The sequence below is a fragment of the Coturnix japonica genome, chromosome 1 (assembly GCF_001577835.2).
Source record: "Coturnix japonica isolate 7356 chromosome 1, Coturnix japonica 2.1, whole genome shotgun sequence".
NCBI classification, from domain to species: Eukaryota; Metazoa; Chordata; class Aves; order Galliformes; family Phasianidae; genus Coturnix; species Coturnix japonica.
Window position 1 is genome coordinate 29,471,645 of NC_029516.1, and position 19,007 is coordinate 29,490,651.

The window sequence follows — 19,007 nt, forward strand, 5'->3', positions numbered from 1 at the left end:
TCCTTTTGCTATTTAAAAGGGGAATTTATTTTTCTTTTTGCTTTCGTTACAAATCTTCATCCTTCACAAACTCAGCACCACAGTTCCATTCTCTTTGAAGTGTGCCTTTAGACTCTCAGAAGTGTAAAGTTGTAAAACTCTCTGAGTAGAGGCTGTGAGCTGAGGTGATATTTGGTCATACATCACTTTATGTTTTACTATGAAGTGTAGAATGGGTACAAAACTAAATCCAGAAAGAGTTTTCTACCAAAAGAGGAGTTACTTATTGAACTCCAGTCATGTACTTATTCAGTTGATTATTTCATGTAATGCAGAATAGGGTCAGTTGAGTTAGAGTTTATTACACATGTGCAAACTTTAAGATATGCTGATTAAATAAATAAAATGATCTCAGGAGGAATACAAGATATTAATCTCTTGATGTCTGAATTGTGGATATATGTTCTAGACATTTTGCTATTAAGTACAGGGAGAAATAAGGAGAAAAAAAAAAAATAAAGGAAACCTCTTCCAGTCTTTTTCATTCTGACAAGCAGAAAAGCCCCTTAGGAGCACCAAGGTGTATCAACACTTTACAATAATCCAGAAAATGAAGGTTTTGTAATAAAAGATGACTCCCCAGCCTTAGTTGATGAATGACCATAATTTTCCATTGGACATCCTGAATCATCCAGCTTGCCACAGCAGAGAATCTCTTTAACTCTGATTCAAAAATATAATTCTAAAAGGTGAGACTTGACTACCAAAAGGTAACTGTCTATGAATCCATGACATTCAAGCACATCAAGAAAAAAATCTGCAGTATTATTTACAATAACTTGAATGAATTTATCATTTTAATGCAGAGCACAGAAAAACAATGGGTGTTCAAAAGAAAACTAAAAAATATGACAGAACAAAGTCCAAGGGTAACAGTTTCACAGATCTCAGATATTGTCAAGGCTAGACAGCACTTAGCAGGTCAGGACATACTGACACATATTAATAGCAAGTCCTATTGATCTGAAGAATGCCGGACAAGTACCAAAACATTTCAGTACTTAATTTCTTACCTCTAAATCAAAAATGTTGCTTCCTTTATTTTTTTCTCCAAGCTGCAACTACATGTGCCTTCACAATTATTTATAATAAGTAATAAAATGTTCTCAAAGTGTATGTTGTCATCTATATATGAAAAGGATATCATGCAACTTGTCTGAAGAAAGTTTTCCATATATTTATGAGTAAAGTACAAAGGTGGTCTTATTTAACACACATAACAGCTGAGAAGAATAATTGGCACATGTGATGGGCAGAGTCAAGAAAGAAAAGGGAAAAAAATTAGAATCGTGGTATCATGGGGATTATAAAAAAGTATGTCTTTAATTCTATTCTGTATGACATTTCTATAACACACTTGAAAATGTCAGTCTTAAATAAAATGAATTAAGACATGAAATATATGAACACAAAAAGGGGACAGGAAAACCAACATTACAATTCTAAACAAGAATTCAGGAGGCACATTTATTGATGTCAGACAGTTCAGAGCAGGTGACTGTAAGCTTCACCTTCATCAGACTGCCACATCTTTTAGATTAGGTCCTGACACAACAGCTCAAATCTAGATTATTATTTATTTTTCAGTAGCAATCATAAGATTTGAAAGATTTCAGATTCCTCACAGACTTTTGAAACCAGTCAGTCATCAGGATAGTGAAGTTTTTTCCTAAGAAATAGAAATCCTCATGCATATTATGTGGGAAATCTTTAAGTCACTGGTGCCAATGTTAGAGATTCATTTCATATTGCTTGAATCAGGACTTCACCTTCCATACACAGTAATCTCATATGTTTTCCAGAGATATAAAAAGCGTGAGACTAACACAATTAACAAAGAATAAAACATTTCAGATTAAAGTTGATGTAAATTATTTCTTATCAAGTAATAGGACAATCATTTTCAACTATCAGTCAGCTGGTCAGCTATTTTTATTGATTCATGGAGCAAATGCCAACTTCAGCCTGGAAAGTTCTGGATGACCCAGGATCCTGACAGGGCATTAACACATGGCAGGTTTTTTCACTTACTTGCCAAACTGAAATCAGACAACCAAGAAAGAAAACAATAAACCCGTAGAGTTTTGTACTGCTTTTTTTTTTTTTTTTTTTTTTTTTTAAACCAAGTACTGGCCAGATTTTTAGGAGGAGAAAGTATCAGAAGTGATGAACATTATATACCATGTTCAAAATACAGTTGCAACTAAAGATGTGTGGGTTGACTGGCAAATAACCATTCAGCTTCAGGTTGAGGGCAGTAGGAACATTCTTTTTTTCTAAGTGTCAGTAAACTCATGGCCAACTCTATAAATAAGCAACAAATTGATTTTGTGGAGTGATTTCATTTCATTAGAAACCATTTTCAAATATTTAGTGATGTCTGATTTTTGTGTTCTTACATCCGACATATGGTAGCTGCTAGGAAATGTAGGCTTGTGAGGCTACTGTACTTTAAGGGAAAATTAACGGAAGGTAAAAACCTAAGAGATCAGATTTCAGCTGATCAAGACTGCATCCCAGCAAGGATTGTTTTAGCTCTACCACTGTAACAGGTTCTAATGCTGCTATTCATGTTTCCTGAAAGTAGCACTAAAAAAACATTATTCATAATAACTTGATCCTTTATCTTCAGTCAGTTTACCCAGGAGTAATCAGATTAATCTAGAAAAAGCTGATCATTATTCCTCTCTGTTGAAAAAAACACTGCAAAAGAAAAAATCATTCCCAAAATGGATGTGTGCTATTTCTGTTGCAATCTGTAAACCAAAAGAAATGAGTATTTAAAACAACAACAGCAACTACAACAACAACAAACCTGCTGAAAATCAAAAAGGAAAGTACACTAAGGTGACAATCTTAGTATTCCTGATAATCAGGATCTTTAATTGATTTCATTTAAAAACACTATATAAAATGGTATATATATATATATATATATATATATATATATAAATAAATGGTAATGGTATTTCTAGAAATACTGAGGCTTAATTCATCTCCAAAAATCACATAGTAACACATGGATGAATCTGAAGTGTGCAAAACTTTTTATTTTTTCCCATGGAAGCTATCTCTGGTTGGAAATCATGGGAAAATGCCAGGGGACTCTGAGACAGAGCTTGGGTATAAAAAAGGATATAGGAATTGAAGTATGAGGATAAGGAACTAACTCAGTGACTGGTAATTTTAACGCCCCTCTCACTTTAATGAGACTAAGTAGAGATCGGCAGTAGATAATCTGGTCTCTTGTTACCACAGATTTAAGACACTTTCTTATGATAGCTACTTGACTAAACCAGTTACTTGAGAGAGTTCTCAGAATTACAGTTATACTGATGTCCATGTAAACTTTACTGACTTCACTGAGCAAACTTAAAGTATTTGGGCTTCTATGTGAATCACTCTTGAACATTCCTCATCTAAACAAAGTGTATGCTTTACATAGACTTTTCTTGTACTACATATGAATAAAGTAATTGTGTGTGCTATGGGGAAAAATGTTCCCGCACCATTTCCATAAATGAACTGTAGACAACTTTTGTGTACAAAATTGCAGTTTTGCTGATTACATGTGTGTGTATGTGCATATAACCTAGCTTTATGACAGCATAAATACTGTTTTTCTGGTCATTTATTTTTTCATTTTGGAAAAAGAAAATTGTTGTGTCTAAGTTATTTTGTTTAGCAATTATTACTTTTTAAAGACATAAATTCATTATATAAAAGTAGAGTGTGAAGACCTCATTATAGACAACTTAAATTCAGTTCAAAATCTCATACATTTACACTTTTATGACCAAACTGGTTCTCGGTAGATGACATAGGCAAGTTATTTATTTATGCCTATTTATTTCTCCTGCTTGTTTTCAAGAATTCAAAGGGAGAATATGCATATAATTTTAGAGTGGATTTGTCCAGAGCAATGTAAGATTCCATGTACACTGGTTAGGTATCCTTTATTCTTGTGTACGTTTATAATTTCACAGGAAAGATTAAGAAAAAGAAGTATAGGAAGAAATCTCATGTTTCCACCACATTTGTCCATCTTCCAGCAAATAATGTGCTGAAGAAAAAAGGAAAAACAGAAAAAATATAAAACAAAAAAAAATCTACAGAATTATAAAATAAATCAGAAGATATAATTAAGTTTCTTTGGAAACTTGAGTGTAATAGCACTTCTATTTTGAAAATTAAGTTGGTTTATATAGTGTTGTTACCCTGATTACATTTGTGTTTCGCAGAATGACAATCCTAATTTTAAAAACTTGAGACAAATAATGCTTCTACTGTTTGTTTTTGGGGCAATGTCTTCCAGAAAAAGAAAAATTCTAAAGATCAAAGTTTGACATATACATACTGAAGTCTTGACATGAGAAAGTGATATGAGAAGTCTAGTACTGGAATGATAAAAACACTTTTTGAAGCACATAATCAGTGCCATGTTGAATCACATCTTACAGTATGCATTTTAGTAGGTTGGGATCAAGTTTGAGATCTGCAAGGAAGACAATTTTCACAGTTCTAACAACTTTTAGTTATGCCTAACTATGCATAACTTATACCTTGTGAAACTTGGTGTAGATAAGATACTTCCTGTGGTCAACTAAGAAATCTTTTTGTCCATCTCAGAGTAAAGAGCAAAGATACGATCAATTTCACATTTGCAGAAACTGGATGAAAATAACTGGTTCAAAACATGACTCACTGTATTAATTACATGCTTCTGGGCATTAGAGCAGTATATTTGGAAATTTGAATAGATACAATCAAAGCTACTGAAAATAAAAATATGTTTTCAGTTTAAAGTGAGTTCACTGTGATACAGAACAGTTACAAAAGTCTTGGAGACTGATAAAAAGTTTGGATTCTGATTTTCCATATTTTATCAATAATACTTAAGAGATCTGACTTCAGAAAAAATGCTTGTGTGTACAAAAGCATACCTTGCTGTCTCTATGACATTATGTCTCTGTGACATTCTAGATTAATGCTGTTCTAATCTGAAAGCAGTGATTTGCTCTTTAAAGGAGTTCTATTTAGGCATACGTTCTTATTTCAGAATAATATGTTGCAGGCAAACTAGAGAATATGACTTTCACAGCTTACACAATATGATCCCTAAAATGCTGTAAAAGTCAGGAAAGAGCCTGCAAATTTTGCTTCTATGAACCTTGCACAGAGAATACATACCTCATGGAAATTTAGAACTGAAAGATAATAAAAGTTACCCTACAACAAGGAAAAACAAAATAAATTTATATTAATCAATGACAAAAGATAAAATGGTAATTTTTATTTTAAAGCTATTATGTCTCCTATTAAAAAAAAAAATGAAAAAAATTACAGTCTAAAATTCTCTATCTAACATTGCACTACATAATGTGATAACAATGTGAAAAATAAAGTGAGAAAGAATTTCAGCCAAGGATGTTTCATGTTGTAATCCATCATATTTTTACTTTAATTTTATTTTCTGAAGTTTGAATACATCAGAAACACACAGTGGTTAGAATTAAATAACTCTAGAGTTTGACTGAAATAATATTTCTGTCCTTAAAATAGAGTCAGAACTGTACTGTCATAGTTAATGCTAAAAAAGACATATATATATATATGTATATATATAAAATAATATAGAAAGCTTGAACACAACCAAAGAAATCTGGGAGGAAAAAAAAAAAAAAAAAGAAAAAGAAAAAGTAAGAAGATTCTGAAAACAGGTATAGTCATTTATTTGAGTAAGATTTGATCCAGTTGCAGAAAAACTATTTAAAGTCAAAGGAATGCTTGGCTTCAGGGATAATGCCTGGATTTTCAAGACTTTCTGCCTAGTGTTTTGAAAGCTGTAAAGATAATGGGGATGAAAACAAGACCAACTCAATCTTGACAACAATATTAAGTTAATGGGACAAAAATAGCTTAGTATTTTATTACAGTGCTATGTATTTGGCCTCTAGAAACTTGCATCTCTCATTACTATGGATGTATGACCGTAGTTTTCCTTTAAGATAGAAATAAGAGAATTATTAGGTTGTTGATGTATGCAAATAGTAATAGTAATAGTAATAGTAATAGTCTCATGCGGGTTGGAAGGGGCCTTAGAGATCATCGAGTCCAACCCCCGGGATTCGAGCCTCTGTCCTGCAGAGCGGCACTTCTACCACTTGCACCACAGGGGGATTCGAACACCCGGGCCCCAGTGTAGCAACGCAGCATTCCTACCACCTGCACCACCGGGGCACACAAATAATTCATATAATAATTCATATAATCACTTAAAGCCTTGTTAAATTATTCTATAGAATACTGATGCTAATTTTTTTAGATGTTTTACTGTCAATAATAATACAAATAATTATTGAAAGCTCAATTGTTATATTTTATACCTGCTTCAGTTTAAGTCTGTATACATTCTTTTTTTTTTTTTTTTTCTCACTCAGAGAAAGATTTATTAGACATTTTTTAGACGTAATTTATTATTACGTTATAGTTAGATTTGGTCATCTCATAAAATTAGTTCTCAACTTACAGTGACCATGATAAAGCACTGTGCATAAGCAATATTCTTCACCACTTCCTATGTTAGAGGACATGCCTATTTATTAGTAGTCACGGGGAATGGTTTGAGAGTGTGTTAGTGCTCAGTTTTATAGTTGTTATTTGAAAAAATTGTGTTTTAATCTTCTGTTTAATCTTAAATATGGAGAAAATTACCAGCTGAAAACCTGAAAGCAGGTACCTCAAAATTAATAAAATATAATAAGAAGCATAGCCAAAGCCAAAGACACATAGCCATTGAATTAGAAACTTCTGTAAAATATTGCTCTTTTTATCAAGAAAAAAAACCAAAACAAAACAAAACAAAACTGTGTTAGAAAACAGAAAATAGATTATTTTATTCATAAGTAAAACCTATAAAAACATAAAAACAAAATGAGCAAGTGAAAACTGTATAGTTTGAAAATTCGCACCTGATGCTAAGTAAGATGAATGCAATTAAGGCTAGTTTCAGCCTTGAAGAGGTATCTGTACATTCTCCATTCTAATGATTAGTTAATGGCTTGAAGTTTGTTGTTATTGGTACCTGTCCTCTGTTTAGGTCTCTTTTTCATTCCAAAGGTTTTGAAAAACTTGTTTTACTGATAGCTTTCTATGTTAGAAAAATATAACTTGAATAAAACAAAAGGAAATACTTGTTTGCATTATTGGTGCAAGTGAACTGAAGTGAATAACGAAGTAGCAGTAGGTAAAATTTTTCTGGTATTAACCTTGTTAAATATTTTTTAGCAAACATTTTTCTGAGAACTGGACTCTCCCACAGAGAATACAAAACACATAAAAGTTTATGTTTTCAGGTTTTGAAAACCATACAGAAATCATAGAAAAAGGAAGGCACTCACTGACCTCTGGGCATAGCCTTTAACTTCTACCTTCTTACAAGAGAGAGAAAGACAGAAAGAAAGAGGACTCATGAGAAAAAAAAAAAAGAAAAAAAAAAAGTATGCTTTCAGTCATGTACTACTGGTGATCTCTTTAGCTGAATAATAATAATAATAATAAATCCCTGCAGATTACTCGCATGACATTTTAAAATACTTGGACAAAATATAAATTGAAATTGCCATCAGAGAACATCTGTCTTATCTTTGTACCTTTTTTTCATAACTCATTTTTGTATGAAATCTGTGAGATCTATATGTATGATCATTAAAACTTTGAAACAAAGGAAAAACACACCATATGAATTCTTGTCATGTTCAGATGTAACAACAACATGATCTAGAACTTCAGACTATTTGAAAGTGTCCACTGGGATCCTACCCAGCACTTGGGCTACTGTAAAGGTAAAAAGGAAACAGAAATAGATTTTTGAGCCAAAGATTTTCTTTAACAAATATCACAGAAATTAGTGGGAGGGAGAGGACAAAAAATAATCAAGTTGCCTTTATCAACATAGTTCTGTTTTTTTGTTTGTTTGTTTGTTTGTTTTAAAAAAATCTTTCACACACTACCTTTCTCAAAGCATTTTTCTAAATGATCCTATTACTTTAATAGTCTACATTTACATTTTGAATTTTCGTTGTGTCAGTTCTCCGATCCCATTTAAATGCTGAAAACCACAGGCCTCATGGCTATTTTAATGTGATGCCTTTCATGCTGTAATTGAGAGGAATCTCCAATGAATAAAATAAATGCTTTCAGAGCAATCTCAAGCCCTCAACAGACACCAGCTAAAATGTTAAGAGTGCCTCGCAGTCCCTCTGGTACTATATTTTCTAACCATGAAAGAAATGTCATTATTGTAAATTCTCAGCCTTTGTCTGAAAATCTTGTACCAGTTCCCTTGAGCGTCAGTTCAGTTAATTAATTCAAACAATTTTCTCTCTAATCTCTAAAACATTTTCATATTTAAGACAATAAATGAGACACTTAAGGGGCTCATTCGTTGTTGGTCATTAATATGCCATGGAATTAAAAGAATTATTGCTGGCCTTCAGTGACATGAATGATTTACATATGGTTTGGACCTAAGCAAGGTTAAAATTATGACCTCTCAGTGCTCTGAGCAAATGAACATAATGAAATCCTTTCAATGGGAAGATCATTCCTTTGCCTTTCTTGATAACTAATTTGATACTTAACCACATGATTTATGCCAATTTTGGTATCATATTGTTTAATGATAACTTTAAAATTAGTAATTAATTTAGGAGTGAATTGATTGCATTTCTCTTGAACCAGCGCATAAGGTTAATGCAATAAGAGTCTGATGGGTCTGGTAACTGTGACAGCAATTGGTTATTATGTTACATGTTAAGATAAAGAGTCAGCAGTTGAGAAACCCCAGGAGATTTGCAGGAGCCAGGGCTGTGTGCTTGCAAACCTCTTTTCCTCCCTTAAAACACTTAAATTCATAACGGAGTTATTTTTGACCTTCAGGGCTACATTCCATAAGGCTTAGTGCTAACTAATGTACAATATCATATTGCAGCAACATGGTAAAATAATTCTCCAGTAGGAAGATCAACAAAGTAACCACAGATTTTATTTTTTTATGTTCAAATGTAGTATTTTGGCACAGCTGTCAAAATAACACACTGGCACCATAGAAAACTAACAATTTCTTGACATTATCTGATGTTCCATTAAGTACCTTACCCTCCCAAAATACAGTTTCTGGGGGTTATTTTTTTAGTGTTGACATTTCATAGAATCACAGAATTGCTCAGGTTGAAGAAGTCCTTAAAGACCATCGAGTCCAACCTCAGTCTAACCATACTTCTCTAACTAACATCCCTCTGCTAAATCATGTCCCTGAGCACCACATCCAAATGGTTTTCAAAAACATCCAGGGATGGTGACTCAGCCACCTCCCTGTGGAGCTTATTCCAGTGTTTAACAACCCTTTTATTTCCTATGACTTCAAACTGTATTATTATATATATAAGTAATTAAATCAAATGTAACTAATCAGTTACAATGATCATCTTTCATCATGGATGACATTTAAAGGTGCAGTATGAAAGAAATATTAGTGTATTTAGTGCACTCCTTAGCACAATTAATGGTTATCTCATACCTATTGATCACTTTATGTTAACTATCAGTGCATAGTTCAAGAATTGTGGATTTATTTATTTAGACAAAACAAAATATGGAGAAGTTAATAGATAAGAATAATAGACTATCCCTTTGAAGCTATATCATTAGAGGCTTTTACAGCTTATGAATCAGTACATTCTACTCTCTGTGCTGTTTAATAATAAACAATATAAAACCTTATAATAATGCATGAAAAAAAGTGTATAGAGTATGTATTTTGATTATCAAATAAAAATAGGTTTTTTTTCACAACTAAAATCTCATTATTTTAAAGACAAAACAAATTTTCTCTTCCTTATTTATGAAATACTCATAGATAAGCCTTGCATGGGATTGTAAGATAAAAAACACTGAAAACATCATTCACATGCTGTGGAAATAGAAAGAAATTTCTGAAAGCGTGTTACACCAAGTGCACTGTCAGAAGGACAAGCTATTGGGAAAAGTCAGGTCAGCAAAAATTGAAGGAAAGGGTATGAAAAAATATTGCATGGCAGAAATCTCAAAGCACACTTTCTGAAGGTCATGTTTTCATGAATTAGATTAGGCACTGTCAGTTACTTCTATTTCTGAAGCATAGCATCAGTCACATTGTGTAAGACACTGTGATACGAAATGACATGACACATTGGAATGTGCGGCACTCCAACTGGGAAATTTAGAAATAGTATTTGGGCAATTTCCACCTGTCTGAACCACCAAACACCTTACCATGACTGCTAGTCTTTTTATAAAGTTAGTCTGAAATCTTTGGGTATTGAGAGGGCAGGAAACTGGGACTGACTTGCACTGTGATAGCTATGTGAAGAAAATTACATGCCATATTCCATCTTTGGAATATGCTTTACCATTGCTACATGACCATCCAATTGTACATCAAACTGCAAATATTTACAATTAGGGGCTTAAATACCTGTATTCATTTTTTCCCATTTTTCTATTAAAATTCTTCTGAGATGTTTCTGAATATTTCTTAGTGTGTGTAGAAGTGGGTTGGGGAATTTTAAATTTCTCTGGAATAGAAATTGCAGCACAGTTGAAGTTAAAAAAAAAAATTTTTTTTAAATCATAATCATAGAAAATAGCCAAGCAGATATGAACTCGTTTCCTTCTGCCATGAGAACATGGCACAGAAAGAAGAAATGTTATAGTAATGCAAAATACAGGCATGTAAAAAGAAATAATCTACCTGTAATGGAAAAAATCATTTCCACATGGAACTGTCTGCCAGTTTGAAGTGTGTGATGCATGTAAAAACCTCATATACATAATCAGGATATTATTGACCCAATCGGAACATGACTGATTACTCAGTAATTAATGTTCTTAGTAGGTAAAAGGAGGCAAGGGATATTTTTTATTTTTATTTTTTTAAGTTTTTGATACTGATCATCACAGTAATCTTACAGACAAATTGTACAACTGTGAGATGGCTAGGTTCATGCTATGCTGGGTGACAACCTGACTGGAGATTAGAGCTAAGAAGATCATAGTGAATGGGGCTACATCTGAGTGGTACCCAGTAACATTTTTAGTGTTCTCTGAGGCTCAGGTCTAGGGCTGGTTCTGTTCAATATTTTTGTGATAATCTGGATGCAGGAATTGTCTGTATTCTTAGAAGCTCAATTGCAATAGCTGGAAGGTGATGTATGATGCATGTATGTTGGGTCTGCAGAGGATCTAGGTGGCATGGAGTCCCGGGTTATCAGCAACAGCACAAAGTTCAACAGAGGTTCTTGATGTTGTTGTTGTTCTTAATAGACCAATATTTTCATTGAAACTACATTCACTTTTTGACATCTCTGTTTTGTGACCTGACATTCAGAGTCATAGACACCATTTCTTGCCTTAATGACTGAAAATCCCAGCAACTCTGAACAAAATGCAAAGTTTTTGGTTTTTAAAAAAGTGCTATCTAAAGGATCAAATGTCTATATTAATCACCTCTGAAGTACGGTATTGTCTTTCCTTAGATCAGGACTGTATTCTAAGTGCATAGACCTCTCATCATGTTCCAGAATATTAACACTCTTGGAATTAAATGCATTCACATCCTTAAGATCTTGTACTCCCTACAGTATTACATTTTATCCTCTTGCTTATGCCATATGCATTTCGTCAAAGCTACAAAGTAGAATTTGCATCTTCAAATGATATCTCTTGATCCTGATGACTGCAGTCAAAACACTGCAGAAAAGCAACTACTGCTGCTACTCAGCAGTGTCCTTTCAGAAGAATCTACTTTTCTTGTCTAGACACTGCTGTCAGAAGCATGCTGAGGAAAGGGAGAATTACCTGGCCTTTTTAAGGGCCTGAACATGCACAGTAAGGTGCAATAGGAGAGAGACTGAATAGGAAAAAACAATTTAAAAAATCCCCACTAAATAATAAGTAAGTTCCCAAACATCATCCAGTCCAAGTTATTGCACAGTAGTTACATCTTCATAGCTTCTGAAAAACGGGGAACAATTAGTTTGGGGAAGTATCATGTTTGAGAAAAAAAGAAGCATCCTCCACAGTAGTCTGTTCCAGATAAAGAGCTGAATTTATTTTTATCATTAAGGTACAGAACAAAATTCTAGTCAGCTCAGTAGTAACAAGCCAAAAAAAACCAAACCAAAACAAACAAAAAACAAAACACAACAACAACAACAAAAAAAACCTAGAGAGAATTGAAAGAAGAAACAGAATTTGATTTAAACACTCTAGGAGTATTGAGCCAGTCCACAGATAATAAATGAGCCAAATACAAAAATCTAAGGAGGATGTACCTTGAGCTTATTGGTGGTGACACAGTAGTCTTCACTTACAGTGGAGTGACAAGTCAGAAAATCTATTGCCAGAGATAAATGCCAAAGAAAAACTGACTTGTTTGTTGATGTTTTCCTGATGATACTATTAAAATCAAAATATGACAGCTCATAATCCATCATTGTTCCTTGATAAGGATGTCTTATAAACATGTCTTATAAAAAGATGAAAAAGATTGCTAAATTTGGACTAGGAATGGAATTTCATCCATGCATAGTGGAGAGTATTTTGTATGTTCCCACTGAGGACTGAGGCTGTGGGATGCACCTCTTGAGGCACATATCTGTCATCATTAGTTTTCTGAGATTAGTGATAACACTGAAGTCATTCTGTTTGGGAAAATTCTCATACCTCAATCTTTTTTCATGAACATGAACAGAGGAATTCTCATTTCCACAGGCATCTGTTCATCTTACTTCTACCATTTCCAGTAAAGATACATCACAAGCTCTAACTCATATGTGATCTTTCTGGTTTTACGTGACATTTTGAAATAAATTATTTCCCAGACTTTCAGCTGTTAAGGAAGGCTAATAGCTTTTATGAAGAATACATGGGGTGTAAAAATAATGGATGTTCATTCACCTATGTTAGTAACCACAATCATAAAGACCACTGGGATAACTGGATCTGAAGTAGCAAATATCAAACTGCAAAGGGTAAGAAAAATAGGTGAAATCTATTGACAGAAGTGCCTGCTTCATAAGAAGCAGATCATCAGAAGATGTATAGCTTAAAAAAAAAAAAAACCTATATATCCCTCATCTATTGAACAGTATCAAAGCATGTGACAGTACAATACAGAGAGGCAAGGGGAATAAAAAGAAAGAAAGAAAAAAAAAAGGAGGAAAACATGTAGATAATTAGAGTCATCTGGGGAATTTTGGCTCTGAAATTAAATCTAGTCATCAGCTGACCTGCTTATGTGACCCCATGGCTGTCCTTTCATATCTACCTGATCTCCAGCACACAGTTCAATAGCCAAGTACTCACATGGGGACTTGAGGCATGAGAGACACACGACCACTACAAATACTTTGTATTGACCCAGTTTAGAGATACAATTTCAGACTGTATCTTCTGTTTCCCCCATCCCCTACCACCCTCCATCCAAATAAAAATATAAAAAAAATAAAAATAAAAAATAAAAAAATTCAACCACTGGGATTTTTAATTCCTGAAGGAGTTTTCTACTCACTTTCTTTTAACATATCCTGGATAAATATTAATTGAAGCAGACAGGGAGTCAGCTTCACAAATAATTACACTAATCACCATTGTCCCTGAGTCTGAGAGTTTTAAAGAACTCAGCAACTGTTACCATACTTATATGAAGAAAAGAAAGCTGTCTTATAACCCAGCTCAAGAGGGCAAGAGGGTAGAATTATGAACATCAACAAGAGATCTGTTTTACACTCCTTGAAGATTCTTTGAAGAACTCTAGCTTTGGTTGCAATAAGGACCTTCATTACTTTCCATGCTGCCACTTCTATGTCAAAATTACTGACTGTTCTTGCATAATATAAGCAAAGGTCGAAGAAACTATGATTTTCAGTTCAAGTCATAATATATTTTTACAGGACAAAAGAAAAACCTTCTTTGCCCTGAAGTCTTTCTTTGGTTAATATCGAAAGCTACTGCTCAACTGTGGAGTTCATGTTCTTAACAACAGTACTACAAATATTTCTACAGTAAAACTATTTCCAGTTCTTACACATAGATTGGGTAGAATTTCCTCTTTAGTAAGTTCTCTCTGACTCAGTCTCCTTTTCCTTATTTCATTACATTGTCTATTGTTAATAAATCTTTCTTTAGTTTACCAAAGAGTCCTGGTAGCCCCTAGCAAACATCAGATATTCAAATCTAAATAATAGAGAAGAAATAATTTTTATCTTGGAATTTCACCAGTACTCTTACTTTCTGTTCTGTGTCTCACTGGCATTTTAAGTTTCTGGCATATAAACCTAGTGTTATGCTTTCCCTTAACTGTCTGTTTTCCTTATGGATTTTGCTGCCATTAAAAACAACAACAACAACAACAACAATAATAATAATAATAATAATAATAATAATAATAATGTACAGGACTGTGGTTACTGGGTTACAGCTATTTCTTCTATATTACAATCAAAGTAATGTTATTTAGTCCCACATTTTTTTGAATTTTTTCCTACATTTTTGTACAAATGCCTCAGCGTCTTGTTTCTTTAATTCCATTATTTGTTTATTAAATTCTCCACATTCTCTTTTACACTATTCATGAGACATAGGATTCACTTCCAGAATTTCTTTTAATTCTTGAAATAAGCTTTTGCCCCTTTCCCTTGGGAGCTTGAAGCCATCATGGTGATGCTACTGGTTTTGTAATTTCTGTAGCAACGTGTAAATAACTTTGCTTTCAGTCCCCCTGAATGAAAAAGTTTCATCTGTGAAATGCTTGCTGTGCCCTTTGAAGACCACAAAACTCTTCTTTCTACAACATCAGTAGAAGGACAGAAAACTCTCATATCACCCTCCTCCTGTGTTCTTCTTAGGTATCGCAAACATCTCTGTGAAGGTCACTTAAGTTCCCTCTAACAAACTGCTTTATTCTAGAAGTGTGTTTTAATCCTATCAGATACTCTTACTTGGTTCATCCATTCATATTAAAAGTACTGCATTTCAGATATCCAGGAACATCATTTTGATAATATGCAGAGGGTAGTATATCATCCTATTTCATTAATCTAAGACTCAGACATATAACTGTCATGAAGACACAGAAGTTACTTATTTATTTCTGTTTCTCCTTCATTTCATCTATTCAGTTCACTTTTTTTTTATTTTCATTTATCTACTTCATTTCCAGAGCAGACTTTTTTTTCTTTGTTTTTGTAAATATGTGTTATTATTTATCACTCTTGCCTTCCTCTCCACTTCCCCTACCTCTTCCCTACCCCCCCCCAAACACACAAACACACACACACACACACTTATGAACTATATCATTCTACTGCATTACTTTGTTTTCCAGCTTTGTGTGATGAAATAATATACACTTTGTTGTGTCTGTAGTGTCGAACTTCCTCTTTGAATAAAGATTCTTTGCAATGTTAGTGTCTTTCAACAATCCCATTAGGATTCCTTTGTTTGTTTGTTTAATTTTTGTTTATTTCTTTGTTTGTTTGTTTTAGACATTTCATCTCATTCAAGTTTCTATATGCATATATAAAATTTATTTTTACAAACCAGAAAGCTTCATTACTTCCTGTGTGTTCTTCACAGACTACATCCATAAATACAAAATTTTTATACATTTCATACAAAACTGTCTTGAATTATTGAATAGAAAACTTAAGAGTTTCAGTATTTTTCTGCATGTTCGAAAGCTGTTATGAAAACAATTTGGTAAGCTAAGAAACTCCTATAGATTTAATATACTATTCACTGCTAGGTCATATAGATAATATTCACAGAACAGAACTTTAAGTGAACTGCTTTCTCTGTGGATGTATCGCTTGATGGCTCAGTTGTAGGTTGACATGAATACATTCAAATCCCACCACATATCATTACCAGAGCATGAATTCTTTAATCACTAAATATAACATTAAATAGCTTAGTTCTAGAAACATACGGGAAAGTGTGAATTTAATACCATTCCACCTACAGGAATCCTTGGTAAATTCGTCTTTGTGCTTCATATTGACCTGCACTTATGGATTTATATTCAGGTTGCAGTCTTCTGTGAATTCTCCTTTTAAACACCTAACTCTTCCAGCACTTTCTACAGATACTTTTGGCAAAAAAAGCATAATGAAATCAAGCATGTAAACACGTCTGTACACCCACCCAACAGCCCCTGCTCTTGATATGGTGCAATACAAACAGTGATGATTTCTGCCTAGACACAATTTCTTTGTAAGAGAAGTGGCTATACTTTTTGTTCTTTTAGGAAATGTTCTAAACAAATACATTCAGAGGTCCCTTATCATAAAATATGTTGACTACTCTGAAAGCAGTGCCTTCTATTTATTTCCGTGTGAACTACAACAGATACAAAGAGCGTAATAACACTGATTGATAACATTCACATCTACAAGACATAGGCATTATATATCCATTAGTTATGCATTATGGCCAGTGATGAACAAGAGCCTGCACATCACACTTGTAAACATCTGCACCAGTGGAAGCCACCTACTGTTGCTGTCATCACTGGTGAAACTTCCTTTGCACAAGAAAATCCTTTACTTAAAGACTGGCAGTGCACTAGCACAGGGTGCCCTGCCCCTCGACATGGGCAAGGCCGGGCAGGACAGGGCCTTGGACAAACTGATCCAGGATGCACACCTGCCCAAAGCAGAGGAGTATTAAATAGATAATTTTTTAAGGTTCATTCCAACCCAAGCCATTCTATGATTCTATAAAATATGTCTGCCATCTAAGTAACAGTAAAAGGAGAAGATAATGCTATACTTCTTCAAAGTTTAACTAACACTTTCAGTAATATTTATTCAGATTTTCAGACAGCCTTTAAAACTGTGTCTGATCCTTATATGAGCCCAGGGTTGTTATATCCCCTTCTGGTCCTGTGGGGAGAACAGATGCAAACATACACCTTCACCAGGCACTCACCAGTTCAAGCCTTGACCTAACAGTTACCCTACAGTGTTTTACTTCCATCCTATTGTAACCTTGTCTGTAAGTTCTGAACCTGCTTAAAAATTCTACACAAGTGAAGGAGAGAATTGCATATCTAAGTAACATCTAATGAGGCCTGTTACTTACAGCTGCCCTAAAAGTTTCTCACTGTGAAATTTGTCAAAAGCCTGCTTGAAAACTGAGTATTTGAGTGAGATCACATTCTCAATCTATTGAAAGAAATTCAGGTCATTTGTAAAGCAAAAATTTTCTTTACAGGGCATGCTGATTCTTTCTCATTGAGTTCCAGTTTATCCCTGCGTCCACCTGTTTTCTGATTCTTATTATTTCTTGTATGGACATGAAGTTTACAAGTATTTTCCAAAGATTCTCCATGGATTTCTTCTTAACACCTAAGTATATATTTGCCAACAACCAGTTATCATAAATTAATGACATTGTCATTCAAAGTAAGCCAGTTATTTCATCTTTGCTTTCTCTTAGTAAAACCTGCCAAGCCCTAGAAATCTTTAACTTCCATTTCATCAGTTTGTGCTGTAATCACTTCAACTGCAGAAAAAATCTCCTGTTATGCTGCCTCCAAAAGTTTTCTGGTAATGCAATATACTTCATACCCACAATTTCTCTCATATAGCTGCTGTTAGTCATTTATTATGTTCATTCAGAATTATATCTCTGTATCAGTGTGTGTAATACCATGGAAACATGTCACTGGAGGAAACAGACACTGTTTCTGCTCCCTATACTATTTCTTAAATATAGAATATTATAAATATAGAATATTATAAAATATATCATTAGAAATATTCTACTGAAAGAATTGCCTACATTATCAAAGGCACACTAATGGGTATTTTAGAAAATGAGCAGTAGAAAAAACAAGCTAGACACCAGTTTGAATGTTGGTTCCAGTTGAAAAATATATATATAAATAAATAAAGGATGTAGTAGCTAAACCTTCACAATGGTAAAAGCTTGGAAGCAGGTTTCATAAACAGTTTCTAAGTTCTTGGCACAAAGAAGGAAATTTTGAAAAAGAAAATAATAACTATCCACAATGCTCAAAAAAGATAAAATTATGATTTCCACACCAGATCACTTACAAAGCAAGTAGGGAACTTTTTATATGAGAGTTGTCAAAGACATTTGACATACTTGTTACTCTGTAATTCTGACTAGAGTTAAGATTCAGCAAACATTTAGAATAAGTTGTTACTCTAGGTATGCAAATGACTCTCCATCCTAAACCTTTTCATTTTTTGTACATATCTATTATAATTGCCTGATAGGGATATTTCATAATAAAATAGAGGCTAAATGCCTATCCTAAGAGGACCATTTTTTATGTACTACAGGAGATAGAAGGGCAATAATAAAAAGTCCTTTCTATGAAATTTGGTATCTCACAGTTCAGAAGTGCAACTAAAGGCAGTTAACATAACTGAAATGCTGAACCATGAAACCTTTAGTTCTGCAATTATTCAGAGAAGTAAATAAAGTTGGAAACTACTCATTAGAGTGAATAAGAGTTCACAGTCTCTGCAAAAGAAGGTGGTAGGCCTCTCTTAAGGCATATGAATGACCCGTTTAATTAATCATAGTTGTAAAGTGAGGAAGTGACCATCATATATATTAGCAAAACATTTATGTTCAGGTCAGGATCAGGACCCGGTGCCTCTGAACATAATTATACCTCTCTGTCCAGATTTTGCTGAGATCTGTATCATTCTAGCTGAGATATCCCTCTATGGTAAGAACTACAGACTAATGGTCTGTGTAATGACTAAAGTGTCTTCAGAAAACAGTGAGTCTCACTGCCATTCGAAAAATCACATAGAATACATTCATTTCAAGATTTCTTCAGGTCATAAGAAAACCTTTGGTTCAATAAATTATCCAGAAGAAAACAC